The sequence below is a fragment of the Lepidochelys kempii genome, chromosome 9 (assembly GCF_965140285.1).
Source record: "Lepidochelys kempii isolate rLepKem1 chromosome 9, rLepKem1.hap1, whole genome shotgun sequence".
In the NCBI taxonomy this organism is placed as follows: domain Eukaryota; kingdom Metazoa; phylum Chordata; order Testudines; family Cheloniidae; genus Lepidochelys; species Lepidochelys kempii.
Window position 1 is genome coordinate 93,310,115 of NC_136388.1, and position 17,464 is coordinate 93,327,578.

Consider the following 17,464-nt stretch of genomic DNA (forward strand, 5'->3'; position numbering starts at 1 on the left):
AGGTACCGAGCCCTTAGTGTAATGGAACATCTTGGGAGTGAATATGATCTATTTTTGTATCAGCTGGAAGAGCAGTTTCAGTTCTGCTCATGTCTGACCAGGCAATCTTTTCCCTGATATACTTGTTCTGAAGATAGGCTGAGATACCAGAATGGAAGATTGTCCAGCATTATGTAAAAGGAATAGAACTAACTGTTTGACCAGTGGTCCACATATCTGTAGCAATGTCAACATAATACTAATTACCAGTCCTCCTCTTCCTCCCTTTCACTAGTCCAGATAACACTCTATATTACAGAGCCAAATTCATCCTGGAGTTGCAACCACTAACACAACTACTGAATGTGCCTTTTCTCTCTGTGCAGATAAGCAAAAAAAAAAAAAAAAAAAAAGGGTGTTACACCATCTGTGGGGGAGAAAAAAAGATAAGGTAAAGGTTTGACTGGTCTTTGAACAAAATGAAAATACAGTTCTTTGCTGGAAGTTCGAGAAATTTGTTTCAAGTGGAAGAAAGCTGAACATCAACAAGACATGTGGAGGTTCTTTGTACCCATTACAAGTGGAAACTATCACTTTACCAGTGGATGTTGTCTGGAAAGAACTAAGTATAACAAACAAACAGGTAACCCAAGCCTGTAAATGAACATGAAAACCAAATGCAATGTGTAGCCTGTACTTGTGATCCTTACGTGTACTTTCACTACTCTTCTGCTTCTTTTGTACTAACGTGCTTCCTTAAAACTCAACAGCCACCGCTTCTGATGCTTGAAAAGGGAGTGTCAGAGAATGATCAGAAACACCAAGAATAAATTATTCAGTGAAAGGAGAGAGTTGTCTACACACTTTACAGATAATTCTCTCCCTTTCATTCTGGCACAGGCCCTGATTCAGCAAAGTGATTAATTGCAGGCTAAAAGCAGTGGGATTTAAACATAGGCTTAAATGCTTTGCTGAAGAGATGGATTTAAGGATGTGCTTAGAGTGAAGTACATACTGAAGTCTGTAGTGCCAACCTCAAGTGTTCAAAAACCATAAGATTTCTTCTTAAAATTCATTTGGGATTCTTTTTATTCTGAGTCTTTAAAGGTCATATTTTCAGGCATCTTCCACCAACATGAGGGCTAGAACTTATTTTTGATTAAACACTGAGATTCCCGTGTAATTCCATGATTCCAGGGGCTAGGGTGAATCATGTTTACAAGTTTAAAATTTGCTTTGGATTAATATTCTCTAAGATTTGCTGTTCCTACAAACACTCCTTCCATTCCAACTCATTTAGTAGAATATTGGCAGAAAGGAGACATATGGAGAGGCATAAAAGCAGATAAAGTCATTTAGTAATACTTCTAGTTTTTGACTATAGCCAGCTGGAACTATGGATTTGGGCTCCAAAAACTATTGACTACCTAGGACTAATTTAGGTAGGCCCAACTATCATGTGGGTCATATGACCTCAGTCTCATGTGACCAGTGGTCACATAGTTTCTTTGGGCTTACATGCAATGAAAACTGGCCAGCGTTGGGCCCTTCGTGACTGATTCTTAGCAGGCCAGAAAAGTAAGTGTTTTCAGATACTCAGTTAAAAAAAATATTTTATTTTGTTTATATTTTGCCTTGCTGTACCTTTTCCTTGGCACCTTGCAAATGAGCTTGGGAAGAAATTGCAGCAGAATTATAAATCAAATGCCAGGCTGGTTTGAAAAGAGGTCTTTTATTTGACAAAGGCGGAGAAAATTCAAAGGCATAAACTACAAGGATGGTAACTTAGTATAACTGTAAAAATAGCTGCATTTTATTGAACAATAACCGTTCCTTTCAGCAATTGACAGGACACCTGATGAGAAATGAGCTATCTTCATTGTCAAGTTTCCCACCACTTCACATGCCAAGTCCTTCATACAACTGCAAGTTATATCCAGTGACTATCACTGACTCACTGTCATTTTGATTGTATCAACTCCTTTTGATATGATTGCACTACAGTAACACTGAAAAGAGAAGGTACAATATACACCATGCAGGATACGTTGGCAATCCATTTCATTTATTCGGCATCTTCCTGCCTTCCTGCGCCTGGTAGCAATGCTTATTATTAAGGTTGTCCTTAATAAAGACCTCTTTTTCAGTTGTTGATAATTTTGGAAACTTTAACGGTTTGGGCTGAAAATCTCCATGCTGAGTGTCTGCCTCAGGCTGAATTGTTTTTGAAAATTTCAGCCAGAATGGTTCTGCCATTTCTGAGAATGAGGGGAGAGAAATTTTTGTTTGTTTTTTATCCATGTTAAAACATGTGGGCGAGGTTTCCTTTCAAGAGCTCTACGCCTCCATGTTTTGAAGCAGGGACCTGAACTTTGGCATGTGGGTGGTCTTTGTGTCAAAGGGATGCACCTTGTGCCACACTGATACAATTCTGGCTTTTCCTAACTTTTGAGTGCTCGACTGTGCAGCTTTAATACTGTTCTTCTCATGTAGTTTTTGTGTAACATACATTTATATTCCTCAGAAATATGTTTCTGTGACTAATACCACCTTTTCAGGGTGAGCTTGACGTATGCTTCTGCTGCCCTTACTCCACTAGAACGGCTTGCATGAGTAAGGGAAACTGGAACAGACACATAATTCTTTGTGATTGTTAGCCGGTGGCGTAGTTTAGAGCAGCTTCTTAGCTGCAGCACAGAATCTGGCCTAGTGAAACCAGTTCCCTGCTGCTTAGCACAGTCTAACCATAGGCCCTTCTCTGGTGGTAGAGTACATGCATGTTCTCTAGTGGTGGTTGAAACGTTTCATGCTCAACAGTTATTTTCGCCAAAAATGACCCCCCCCCCGGGGCAAATGAATGAGCATCTGTGACTCACTCAGCTCTCCTCCCCATGTGGGCAGAATCATTACAGTCACAGCAGGCAGATCATGTAGCTAAAATCAGACTCGGGGGGTGGGGGCAGAGCGAAGGAGATCTGAGAAGAACTGTCAGCGAGCCGGAGAGATAGCAGACAGTGGGGTGAAGGCACCAGCCTGCCAGCACTGCCCTGCAAGGAGGGCTATAGGCCCCCTTAACCAAAGGGGAGAAGAGAGGCTCTGAAAGCTGACTGCTTGGGGTCTGCGGGAAATTGGCCTTCTGAATCCCAGCACAGGCCACAAGGAGGAGGGGTGTGGGACTCCTGAACCAATGAGAAGAAGGATTTGGGACTGAGAAGCTAAAGAGCGCATAGTCTGAAAAAAATTAATAAATCACACCCTACAAATTGGGCTCTTACTTTGAGTATTCTGGCCTGTGAGCAAGTTATTGCAGAACCCCAAGGGAGCTGAGGGTGAGGTGCCTGCAGGCTGTGCCACAAGGGGGTGGGCTCTGGGTCAGCCCCCTGCTACAAGCACGTGCCTAAGTGTTTGCAGGATCGGGGCCGAGGGTTTCCTTTCACATTTCTGCCACAGCTCTGGGCAGAATGCTGCCACGTTATTTCTGATACCAGCCGGCCGAGGTGTTCCTTTTTCGATAGTAGATTCCAAGAAGCAGAGAGGGCCTTTGCTTTTTTTTTTTTAAGCTGCCTTTATTTTGTTTTGGTAGATGGACACTAAGTGGCTGCCATGATAACTTGCTACATCAAAGGAGGTGTAGAAATTGAAGGAGCAACAACGGTTACTCTGGCAGCATGTGGCTTCTGTTCTGTACTGGAGGTCAGCATGGCCGTTTCAGAAAAGGGAAAGTCCTAGTGGATCTGAAAGGGGTGACTTGCTGTTTCTTTCCTCTTTTCCCCCCCAAATTTTAGTTTTTATATTTTTAACGTGTTGAACAATGTGTAAGGGTCAGAGGAAGAACCAATTTTCTATGCAGCAACTGATATTTATTATCCCTACAAAGCCCTTCACTGAAGATGTGTGGGAAATGTTTAAAATGCCTCCCATTTGCTTCAGCTGAAAAAGCAATCACTTGCTATCAGTTATCGTCTCTTTCATTATCCAGGATATTTAGCCTGCATCAGAAAGTTATTTTTAATCTGAGGAAAAATCCAAATGAAATGTATAGGATCTACTATGGAAGCTCCCTCGGCTGCCTGGAACTCACACTGCAAGTCTCATTGGCTATAGAAGGCCTATCTTTGACCATTTGGGGGCCTTGTTTTTACCACAGCTTGGTCTCCCAGTCACCAAATTAGTTGGGAACATATTGTTTGGGAGGTGGTTTTGTTTTCTGATGCTGTTTAACTCTAGGGGCTTGTCTACACAGAGATTTAGTGCATAGCAAGCCACAGTGTAAATCTACAGCACCCTAGCCTGCAGTGCACTAACTGGCTGTGTGTGGACCCTGCTACTGCATGTTAAAATTTCTGTAGTGCACTTTGATTTATTGCTTTTTTTAAACTACACTACTGTTAATGTGCGGTAGTAGGTACACAGCAAGTGTCAATGCTGTCCAGTGAGTGAAAAATACTGCCACTATTTGTTTTAGCACCAGTCCTACACTTTGAGTATTTTACACATATTCAGGGGGAGCCGGGGAGGACTGAGAAGCAGGCCACGGCTTCACACTCAGGCCGAGGGTGGCGGAAGTGAGCTGGGGCGGGGAGCGGTTCCCCTACGCCCCCCCCACCCCCCCTCTGGGTTACCTGCTGCGGCGTGGGCAGCCCTCCTCGCGCCGCTCCCCCCTGCACCCGAGCTCACCTCCGCCTCCCTGGGCCTGAGCGGGAAGCCGCCACCTGCTTCTCAGCCCGCCCCGGCTTCCAGTGCGAACAGCTGATTCGCGGGAAGCCTGGGGGGGGCAGAGAAGCAGAGCGGGGTGGCGCGTTCAGGGGAGGAGGCGGAGCGGAGATGAGCTGGGGCCGGGGGTGGGGCGGGGAGCTGCTGGTAAGTGCTCTGCACCCACCAAATTTTCCCCTTGGGTGCTCCAGGGCTGGAGCACCCGTGGAGTCGGCAGCCAAGGCGCCACTTTTGGCCGGCTAAATTTAGAAGCCCTTTTAGAACCGGTTGTCTCTTGTGGAAAAACCGGTTCTAAAAGGGCTTCTAAATTTAACAGCCGGTTCTAGCGAACTGGTGGAAACCAGCTCCAGCTCACCACTGCCCCCACCTAACAAAGGCATATGCAAGTCCACCCAGGAATTAAAACTATGCGTGGGAGGACTTGGCTAGGTATTGTTTTGGGTAAGGATGTATGAGTTGTGAGTGGGAGGGGAGAAGCACACAAGAACAGACAAACAGAGGAAGTTACACACACACAGTCTGGACAAGCATGGTGTGGTGCTCGCTAAAAGAGCCTTTGTGGCTCTAAGAAGAAAAAAACTCCTTTTTGGTTCCTTGTGTGTTCAGGGAAACAGGATTCTGTACATTTCTTGTAACTAAACAAGATTACATCAAAGGTACCTGACTCCATCATCTGTTTCTCTTTCTAACTGGAACAATCTGCAGGTCTCTAACTTTTGGGCTAGTTGCTTGTACAAAAAGGGGTAACCCTAGTATAACTGACTGCTTTGTTAATGTCAACCGTAACTTATCAACAAACCCACACAATCTGTACCCTAACAACTTGTACCTTCCCAATATGCCCACAAAGAAAGGTGGGGTTTGCTTGGTGTGTATCCAAGTTAATGCTATTAATTAAAGTAGCAAAAATGGGTTGAATGGGCAGTATGTAGATTGCAAAATTCTACAGTTTAAGAGAAGCTAAAAGCAGCGGAGAGCTATCCTCTCCTTGTAAAATGAGTGTGCATTCAGTGTGACAGATATTTGATACCCAGTGTTCTAATTTCAAGCAGTGTTGGTTGATTGTGACTGGTCATAGGCATAGTAGTATCTTTTCTGTTCCCTGACTGGCTGAGTGTAATTTAATTGCTTGTGATTCACAAATAAGTCCTAGACCTCATCACTGTTGTTCCTGTTACATTACTCAGCTATATCATATTAACACTGGCCACAACTTTCCTGTGGACCATACAGTGCACTAGAGCATAGGAAATAAAGAGGAAGATTATTCAAACAGTTTTGCAAATTCTGAATTGCTTTTGGATTCTGTCTTGCCCATCCCACTTCTTGTTTGCTTCTCCATGAGCATTCCTGTGAATGGGTTTAGTGTGCATGCATGTTAGGGAATGGCTGTTCTTAGTGTGTGATTATTGTATTCACTTGCAAGTGTGAACATGGACATAAGTTATTTGTATTGTAAGTGCTCACCTCCTGCTAATAATGTTTGCCACCTTACAGAGGAGCAGAAGTAGCACCATGTTAGTGAGATGACAGCCACATGCCACACATGGAAAATAGTTGAAGCGGGTAAGTTGCTAACAGCACAGAAGCAGAAATATGTCTGCATGAAATGGCTGAACAGTTTCAAATGACAAGCAGATGAATAAGAGCCAATGGTCTGTTGAATGACCCACGAACAACAATATGGGGTAAATTCATTAGCTGCATGGTTGCATACAAATGTTTGATCCATTGTGCTCTCCAATAAAATGCTGAAGAGAGGATTCAATGATTATGGAGCAAGGAACACAAAGCAGCCATATGCTGGCCTAGAGTCATACATATCAAAGGATGCAAAGGAACATAGATTCACTAGGCCAAATTCTACCTTCAGTTACAAACCCGGTGAGATTGCCCTTGAGCAACTGGGGACAGACTCTGTCTCACCAGCTTCTGTGGATTTCTTATGTTTGCTCCGTGAGGTTCTCAGCACTGCCAGTGATGTGATTTAAAGCAGTTGCAGAAAATAATAAAAGATCCCAATCTTGAACAACATTCAGTAGATGCAATTAAAGATTTAATAAAACTTGGATCCATAACTTGATTCTTCCCCCCTCCCCCCAGATCACCTTGCTGAAGCTGGGTGGGTGTCTTATACAGCTGTGATGCACTCAAAACCCTGGTCTTAAAATCCACAATCACCCTTTGAAAGAAGCTCTTGAATATACTAAATTGCTGTGATTGGTGCAGTTTGTCATTTCAAATAGTCTGTGATATGATTTAGCCAAAGGATTTAGAGACAAAGATAAATAATCACTAAAAGTATTTTCTGTTTGGAGTGGGAGGAAGACATCTCACTCTTTAAAGTTGTGGTATGATGGGGACTTAACTGGATCTTACAGACAGATTCAGAGGGCACATCTACACTGCAATAAAACACCCACGACTGGCCCATGACTTGGGCTCATGGGGCTTGAGATGCAGGGCTATAAAATTGCAGTGTAGATGTTTGGGCGCGGGCTGGAGGTCCAGGCTCTGGGATCCTTGGGTTCTGGTTCCAGTCTGAGCAGGAACGCTGACACTGCACAAGCTCCTCAAGCCCGGGTCAGCGAACACAGGCCAGCTGCGGGTGTTCTGTTGCAGTGTAGGCATACCCCGAGGCTTCAGCATCCAGTTAAACCAAACTGACCCCAAACGATTTTAGGTAATGGTTATTTTCAGTAGTTCTTTTGTTGTTGCCTTTTCACAAAATGCCCATTGGTGACAGCAAAATGGTTTTAAAGAGCCAGGGACATAGTGAATCAGAAATGGGAGCACCAAAGCTGTGACTTCCACAGTAGAGTTAACTTTATCTTCAATTCTGATTTGCTGGTTATTTTTCTATTCATTAAGCTGTGTGTTAGAGATGAAGCCATACGTTTAGTGACCATTACTGGGTATAAAGGTCCCACTCACTACTTGGGTCTGGATGATTAGTTGAGTCCACAGCGTAGTTCTTACTTAAACTCATGCGTAAGCAGTGGGCCCATTTCCACCAAGTTGCTTTTATTAGAAGTTTCACAGAAATCCATCTGTACATGAGGGGTATGGCTGGTTCCCATAAGCTCTAGCTGTGCGTGAGACACCTAAGGGATAAGCTGGAATCAGTCTCCTCTCAGGTCTTTATGGATGATGGAGAAGGACAGACTGGTTCTAATTGGATTGGATATCTGCCTCTTTTTACCCTGAAACCTGTGGACATATCTCAAAGAGGTGGAATTACAGAACCCAGCTGGCCCAATCAAAGAACATTGCTCCTTGCCTTTTACCATCTTGATCTTCACATGAGGGTTTGGCAACTGAGTAGCTGTTAATGATCTTCTATCTCCAGCAGGTAAAATTGTCACAGCTTTTCTGATCTGATTTCAGTTTCTCATTGCTTTCAAGATTTTCTTAATAGAGAAGAAACTAAGTAGAATAAAAGACATGGATTTTATAGTGTGTGTGTGTACACGCACACGCTCTCACACACCCACAATAAAATTCAAATGTAATATAGAAATATTCTGTAATATGTAATTTATAAAATATACATATAGGGCAAAATCATGGCTCCCATTTAAGTCCATGGCAAAAATTCCTTTGACTTCAGTGGAGTCAGGATTTTACTCTTAATGACCACCCAATCATAGAGTCTTACTGCAAGATTCTAGATGTGATTTCTAGTTCACAATTTTTTTTTCTGTATTTCATCCAAACTTAAAAATTAACTTTGCTTCTCCTCTACTCCCTTTGCATTTGCTTTTCAGAGATTGAGTTCTGCGTCACTGCATGAATGTTCTCAAAGTGAATTTCATCTCAAATAAGGGTCGGGGTGTTGCTTGAAACAGTGTGATGATGGGAGTCCCAAAACCCTTTGCCTGACCCCTGGTAAAAACCTAATTGAGTCAGACAATGAACAAAGCGTTCACGACTCCCATCCCAATTTAAAACCACACAACTGTAAATAATCCACACAACTGTAAATAATCCACTTTAAGAAAAAAAGAAAAGAAAAGAAGGAAATTCAGGAAAAATTATAAATGAAATGCATATTAAGGCAAGGGTCTGGTGGAGCCGTTAAGAGGCATCCCAGTATTAAATACTTAGTCCTGCCATGAGTGCAGGGGATTAGAGGACCTCTCAAGGTCCCTTCTAGTCCTATGATTCTAAATTTGGGTCCCAAGCCATGTCGATAGTTCACATAGCCTCTGCAGTGAAGGCTGAACAGAGTTGTTAAGATAGAGTGTTCCTCCAAAAAAACACAAAAGAGCAGTGTTCATGGACACTGTGGGGCACTATGATACAAGTTGTTTGAGTGTTTAAAAAGAAAAAAAAGGCTTCAGTGGACTTAGAAATGTAATAAAAGAAGGATGAGACATAAATAACTAAACTGTGGAAAATCATAATCAAAGAGTCTTACACCCCTAGGTGAAATGGGGGTTTCCCTAAATCTCAGGTGGCACCATTCTGCCTATGTATCTGAAGACTCTTAAATATGTTGTTTTATCTGGTATGGTGACCACTCTTTTACCCCTCTAGGCTGGCATTTTCATTCATTTGAAAAATTGCAGCCTTAGTGCTTGATGGAGATTCCCCATTTTGAAAGGTCCTGAATTCTCATTTAATGAAATGGCATAACATCCATTTACTTGAGTGATGCAAGATCAGAACCAAAATGGGGAACGGCAATCTCTCCCAACACAGAAGAGGCTTTTGAAGTATTCTCACGGCAACCTCTGTATGAATCTAATTTTCCACCTTAGCCAAAGAAAGGGCAAAGATAATTACGAGTCTCACTGTGAGATACAATACACTTTATGGGGAATACACGATCAGTCAAACGTTTGAATCACATGGTGACTTTTTTTTTTTGACAAGAGTAGCCATTTGCTTTTGAAAATAATGAAGACAGAGCATTTTCAATTCAATCCTTGTGCTATTGTTCCTTGGGAGCTTACATTTAATGATTCAGTAGAGAGAAAGGAAATATATATGATGCAAATTTGTTAAATATTCAGCACCTTCTATTAACCAATTCTAAATCTACAAGCTAGAAAGCTGATGCATGATAATACCCTATTCAATGACCTTTTATATTTATTCTCTGGAAACCATGCTTTAGACTTAATAACCATACTCTCTCATTATCATTTATTCTTACCTAAAAGACTAATTTTGCAGTCTGCAGGGGAAAACTTTTCCTTCTAATTAGTTCTCCTTGATTGTAGTCCAAGAGAAATGACAAATTTCACCTTGTTGAAGATGCCTCTTGATAACAGTTTAAGCCATCTGAGAGAGCGTGTATAATTTTTAACATGCATATTTGTTCTCCTGGGTTTGCACCATAACTTTGTCCAATCATTTTTTATTCCGCTCCTCTCCAGTAGTTGTGACCTGGAGAACAAAGAGCTAGCTTGTCTTCCCTTTTCTCTGGGCAGAATTTGATTGGTAACATAATGAAACATACAGGTATAGTAGCAAAGTCCTTAGGAAATCATACTCAAGTGTTATTTACTAGGGAGCTCAGAGCATTCATATTTTGCTTTATTTTAATTAAATTACTGTTCAAAGGTACCTCCAAAAATGCACCCATAGCCTCTGAAGGGCATCCAGTTGTGTGCATAAACTAGATGTGTTTGCCACTGGGAACTGGATTTGGCCCTTGAGGTCAATAGCAAAATTCCCATTGACTTCAATGGATGAAGGATTGGGGTCCATCCTTTGGAAGTATACACGTAATAATGCGTAAGTGCCTGATTGCACATGCCACACATGTATTTGTACATCACCTGTGAGATTTGTTTGTTTTTTTTTAAATAGGTGAGATTGCAAATACTGTGGATACATTTTTGGAGGCTGCTTTCAAATTTGCCTATTTGCTAAAATAAACTTTTGCCCCTAGCCGTCTGACACGGCATTAAGGGCTAGGCTTTAAAACAACATTTACCAAACATGCTAAAGATAAAAATGCCTCCTTGAAGTAACCAATTTATGCAGAATGCAATTCTCATACACCACACAAAGGTGGAATACCATCACAGGCCCCGATTCAGCAAGGTGCTTAAGCACTTGGCCAGCTTTTAGCATGTGAGTCATTGAAAACACTCTCACATGCTTAATGTTAAAGTTAAGACACATTCTTAATTATCCTGCTAAATCCAGGCAATAGAATATACACCTTACACTAAGAATATACACCTTACACCTAGAATATACCCTAGAATATACACTAGAATATACACCTTACACCTTAAACTAAGTAAAAACAATCCACAGAAAATGCTAAACCACAAGAGTAGACGTAGAAGTAAAGACTGAAAGAGCATAACAGGGATCTTAGAGTGTACATTTGAGGCGAATCAAACATTTTGGTTTTTAGTTCAATGTCTTTTTAGTAGTGTGTAATTCTTAACATCAGACTCTGGAAAAGAAAGACGAGTATAATAATGCTTTCAGAAGTAGATCACAAAGTCTAGGTTGCTCAGATCTAGGGCAAAGAATCCACAAACACAAACCCCTGGAGGGAAAAAAACATATATTGGTTTACAGAGAAGAGATAAATGAACAAATGGACAGAAGGCTACTATTACTTTTGTTCTTTGAATTCAATCCCTTCCTATAAAAATTATTACTTTAAATTAATGTATATAATTTTGGATAGGACATATTAGTATGTAGCGACTGACAATGTCAGCATGGGAATTCATTACATATTTATCTCAGTTTTAAAGCCAGGAGAACAGTGTCTGCATAGATTTCTTTTTTTAAAATATACTCTTAGTTATTCATAAAGTACTGCTAGGTTTTTCTGTTCATGCTCGGATAAAATCCACACATTATCATCACTTTGTTTAACAAAAAAAAATTACGGTTCTTTGCCTGGGCAACATCTTTTCCCGCATTTACAGAGATATCTGAAGGGTGTTTACATCAATTTTACATTTGAAAGGCATGATTTTCCCCCCTTTTCCTTTGATAATCTGATGTTCCATGTGAAAAATTCATGCTGTGGCTTTTCAAAGCAAAATTGCAGTCTGTCTGACCTTTCTTAACATCAGCTTTTAAATACTGTAGGTGTTTTCAAAAGGAATAGTACATAATACCAGCAGACTAGTCCATTTAACTGTCAGGAGATATGAATGGATTCTTTACAGCAAATAATGTACTGAAAATTTTACCTTGTTTTTGCTTATGGGATATTTTCATTTCATTTATTCAAAGAATCTCTTTGGCAAATTAACATTTTCCTCTCTAGATTTTGCACAATCCATTTGCTGCAAGTATATCTAGTTTGGGTTAGCTGTGACTTGTCGTAAACAGAATAATATAATTTCTGCTCCCAACTTGAGGAGCATAACTCTTGTAAACAGGAGGGCCCGAAGAAGCAACGGGTGTTCTGAATCTCTCCGTGAGAGAGCGCACTTTGGGGAGAAATAGCAAATAATCCAGATTAGGCCATTTTAGAATGTTTTTTAAACCTTTTCCCCTCCTGAACAACACCCCCTGTGAAGAAGACACCCCCCGGAGCGATGCAAGTTATAGTGACCTAAGCTTTGTCCATACCACCGACATGGCTTCTGCCTCTTGCGGAGGTGGAGTAATTGTGCTAACTGAAGAGCGCTCTCCTGTCGGCATAATGCATCTTCACCAGATGCATCAGTGCAGCTGCATCGCTGTAGGGCTTCTAGTGTAGACCTGCCCTTGGTGTTTGTACAGTGCCTAGAACAATTTGGACCCAATCTAGTGCTTCCATAATATACAAATAATTTAACCGCAAAGGAGGGCCAGGGGAATAAATTGAGGGTTAGAATTCTGTCATGTCAGTATTACTGGAACTGAATTAAGAAAAAGTAAACTGGTTGAGATGCAGGCAACTTTCCAACTGTCGAGCTGTTGTATGCAGAGATTTTGCCCCTGGTGGCCATTTTACATTCAGGAGCTCTTCTGGCTTCTGGTTCATCACTTGAACTCCCCAGGCTGGCACCTCTAATATGCCTTGAGACTGGCACATTTACTTTGTGGCATGGTGATATTTAGCCTCCCCCCATCTATTTTCCCCAGATTTCATTGGATGCAGGATGCAGGAGGTGTCTGGTTTTAAATACAGATCATATCCTCGCGTCTAGCTTTGTTTTGTTGTAGTAAATATTAATGAGTTTGATGGCTGGAAGCAGCACAGCTGTTAAGACTGGCCTCTGAGACTTGGCAAGAAAATAAAATTCCTGAGCCAAGCTCTATTGAAATAAATAGATTCATACTTCCAACAACTTGCTTGTAATATTTAATGTGTGCCTCTTTCTAGAGGTCATCCAGCTTGAGCTTTCATGCTGGACACAACTCGTGACCTTGATTAAGAAAAAATAGCTAAAGTTTCTTTATAGCCAAAGCTTATACATTTACTAGAACATAGCCTAAGTATGGTACGTGTTCTGGAGCTAAGGCTTACAACCTAGGTACTTCCATGTTTTTCTCTTCAGGGAGAAATACCAAAGCCTCGCTCAGCCAGAACTCCCCTTTGCTTCAACAGGAATTTGTAATCTAATGAGGATTTTATAAACCAGTTAGCATCTTGTGCCATTTCCAGAACTTTATAGTTCTACCACGGGTTGCACATATTGCAAGAATCAAAAAGCACTAATACACGTGAGCATGAACAAGTTAAAGTTTATTTTCCATTTTGGATGAAATTTAAAGGGAGGTCTTATTTGATCCTCTCCAGTGGTTCTCTCCTTAATGATGCTCAGGTCAAATGTTGCTTATCCAATGGAAATAAAGAAAAAAACCTGAATGAAGGTTCAGGAAAGAAATACTAGATAATCATGTAGTTTAAAGAACTAAAAAGTTACCAACTTGAAATGAGAGCGAGCGAATCAGCCATTAAAATAATGCAGCCACATTTTACAATGTGCTTTATATTTGTAGGGTGATTGGAAGAAAAAAAGCTGGCATTGGGGAATTCCCGTTAAAAACAATGAGCTGAGCAGAGGAAAATGTACAGAACTGGAAACATTAGAATGCCTGGTATCTGCTACAATCTGTGATACGGTAATAAACAAGATACTCAATGTACTATGCGTAGTATGCTGACTTCTTTGCTTTAGGAGAGTTCATTCATGGTTCAGTTTTTGATCTAGTTATCTTTTAGCTGTCAACCTTGAATATTGTCAAGGGAGCACGAGAATATGTTACTACCGAAAGCAATCATGCTGTTTCCAATGCACTTGATCTCTAGCATCTTGTGCAAATGCACATTCCTGGCAGACAACGTCACTGGCATGGAACAAGCATAATAATTCCTGTTTGCTTTTCTGGATGCTGTGATGATAAACATCTCTCCCTTTTGTGGGTAAATTATCAAATAGATCTGCAGATTTTTAGATAAGATTTACGCTGGAAGTCATGTGGCTTCCCATGCAGCCCTGTGTTAATGCTAAGGGTTAATTTCCTATGAATGAAATGCAATGTGAAAGATATATTCTAAATGGCTGTGCCTGCCAGTTTACTTTAAGCTAATAAGTGGACATACATAGTCAGTGTACCACTTCCAGATAGGAAGGCAGGCTGTTATAGGTGGGACTGGTAGTTTCTGTGTATAAAATAAACAAAAGATAACAGATCTATGGTAGATGATATTTTGCCTAATGCATGAATCAGCATATTTCTTCCAAATAGTGGTTGCTAATATTAGTAACTAATTTATGCATCATCTTCTCCTTTAACATGCATGTTTAGTTTGTTGAGAGAACAGTATTGCAATGGAAATGATGGCTGCCTATGCACCAATTTTCTTCAAATGAGTTTGCATTTCAGAGTATTTAAATCTAAGCGTAATCTAACATAGAAACCTTTTGAACTGCATGGTTTAAAACTAGTTGTTTGACAATGACATCATGTCAGTTCAACAAGAACAGCCAGAATTTATAAAAGCTCCTCTGCATCACGCCCTAAGTCAATTAGGGTTGCCAGGTGTTCAGTTTTCGACCGGAAAGTCCAGTTGAAAAGGAGACCTGATGGTGTCTGACTGGATCTGACTGGACACCCAAAGTCCGGTTACTGTGGGTGGGGGATGCAGGGAGGCGCCAGGTAATCGCCTTCTACCTGCATTGTGGGGCTCTGCAGGAGAGTCCCTCTTGACCGGGGGCGGTGGGGTGGGGGAAAGAAGAGAAAGTGGGGAGTGGGGGCCTTGGGGCAAGAGGTGAGACAGAGGCCGGCCCTCAGGGTCACACAAGATAAGTTCGGTTCTTCATTCTGAATGTATGGGTTTTCAGATCCCAGGCTTGCTATAAAGGCAGGAATCATTTGCAAAATTCAGATCTTGGTGGTTTACTCCAGAAGATAGAACTTATTTTGCATCCTGCAGAAAGTGAGCTGGCTTGGGCCAGATCTGATAGCTACAATGCAGGAAGGTATTTATTTTGGCTCAAAGGTGTAATGTGGGACCTGTGTGATTCTCCTATACCCTCATGCGTTCATCAATCACCAGTACTAAAACTCTAATTGAGGCAGCAGGATCTAGCCTGATACCTCAAACAGGTTGCAAAATCTCAAGATGTAAAATCTGAGTTTATAGCTGGAAGCTCCAGTCAAGTCTTCGTTCTCTGAGTCAGCTACAGTGTCTCTGCATTTTATACAATAAGTACTTGAGCATGTAGCTACTCCATTGACTCTTGGCTCATTGAGCACTCTTGGAGCTCTGCATGTGGAGTGGCTGCAGGGCTGGATTGTAACTGAATTAAAAGGCTATAATTATTTCAAGGTGGTGCTAGTGATATCATTTTAAACAGTAGACTGAAGCCTAAGTATTTTATGTCAGCAACATCTAATTAAATTATCTTTTAAAATGTTATATAAAACAGTATTGTGTACAAATCAGGATAACTTTTTCTGCAGAAATGGAATAAAAAAGCAAAATACTTGTAACTGTCAACCATTTTTTGTTTCTCATATTATCACTGTGCCTAACCATATTATTGAACATGCACAAATGAGAGGCAAAACATTGGTTAGTGGAATTGCCTTAAATGATGCCCAAATAATAGTTAAAATGCACATTGACAGATATTTGGGGAGGTCGTTAGCTGGTGTGATTTGGCGTAGATTTGTTGGAACTGCATCAGTTTATACCAGCTGAGGGCCTGGATTTATCCTTCTCTGACTCACTTTAGAAATCAATCTTACTTTTTTTTGGTCCCTCTTTGATTTGATGTCAGTTTCAAACTCTCTTGCCACTGTCTGCCAGGATAGAAGGGGTAAGGAGATTAGAAAAAAAAAACATTTTTACCTCCTGGGCTTTCATTTTTCTATAGCCACTAGTAGTGGCTCTAGTCCTCTCCTGACACTAGGCTATCACCTGTTTTCTCCTTCACTTTTATTAAATAAGTCTTTGTTTAATAAAATAATCTCATAAGGTGGAAAGGCATGTTAGATCATTTTGGGCTGCCAAACACACACATTTCCTTCAGTATATTCCCATGCCAAAAATGTTACCGAGTTACAGTTAAGGTTCCTCCAGTGAGTTTCCTATTAACACATCTATTAAAAATCAAGGTGATCATGTCAAAGCAGAAGTAAAGTCTAGAGTAAACTCAATTCACACTGGTTACCGACCAAAAGTCAAAAACACCTACAGATGCTTCCTATCCACAACAAACTGCCTTTCCATTTCATACATACAATCTCACAAAATGCCCACAGTCAGTTCCTCAGAATTTCACTGAAGGACACAACTTTAACTCTGAGCTCATCAAGAATAAGATATCTTACTGACAGATATACCTATACTGTACCAGTCTGTTCTTGCTCCCTAAAGAATTGGTGTCAGAGATAAACTGAATTGGTCAAATTTTATTTTTTGTTGAAAATGAGATTTTGTTAAGAAAAAATAGTTTCGCCCCAAACTATCCAGGTTTTGCTGAAACGTTTTTAAATTAGAAGCTTTTTCAGTTGGGTTTTTCTATGACAACCACAAACTTTTTGTGGGAAGGAAAATATCACTTCCTGACCAGCTTACAGATAAGCTTGTGCATTAAAATGTCTGAGGACACAACAGGCAATTAGCTGCTTATGCTTTGCTTTGCTGCCTGTGCCGAGAGCCAGTTATGTTTAGAAGCAGAATTATCTATCGACTTCCCCAGGTATAAATGGAAACAGTAGGTCACACAGTGCTACAAATGTTAATCATATTTGTTAAAAGTGACCTGATGTCTGAAATTTTTTTGTACAGTGACATTTGAACTATGACTACAAGTCTAAATTGCAAAAAAACAAAAACAAACATGTTTAATTCCTGTCTCCTAAAGTACTGAACAGATTGACTTGTACATTGCAGAAAATTAGCTCTCTAACTTCCCTAAGAGGAAGTGATGTAAGTTTTATGTGGACACACACGATGGCCTGGTCTACACTGGGGGTGGGGGGGATTCTATCTAAGATACGCAACTTCAGGTAAAAGAATAGCGTAGCTGAAGTCGACATATCTTAGATCGACTAAGAATCACTTACTTTGTGTCCTCGTGGCATGGGATCGACAGCTGCCGCTCCCCCGTTGACTCTGTTTCTGCCTCTCATCATGGTGGAGTTCCGGAGTCGATGGCAGAGTGATCGGGGATCGATTTATCGCGTCTACACTAGACGCGATAAATCGATCCCCAATAGATCGATCACTACCCGCCAATCTGGCGGGTAGTGTAGACATGGCCGATGTTACTTAAATAACAAGATTTAATCCTCACTGAAATAGCAAATCTTAGGAGTACCCTAACTGCAGAGTCAC

At 41.0% G+C, this 17,464-nt stretch overlaps 1 long non-coding RNA gene across 2 annotated transcripts in view; it reads left to right on the plus strand.

The window, feature by feature from the left end:
• Positions 1–446: 446 nt before the first annotated feature.
• Positions 447–17,464, plus strand: part of LOC144930871 (uncharacterized) — a 194,128-nt gene continuing 177,110 nt past the window's right edge. Inside the window, exons 1-2 of one of the 2 annotated variants that reach the window (XR_013636320.1) lie at positions 447–622; positions 13,615–13,737. This is a non-coding gene — a long non-coding RNA (uncharacterized LOC144930871). Of the gene's footprint in view, positions 623–13,294; positions 13,738–17,464 lie in introns of those variants that run through there. The other variant, XR_013636319.1, reaches the window with a different exon arrangement.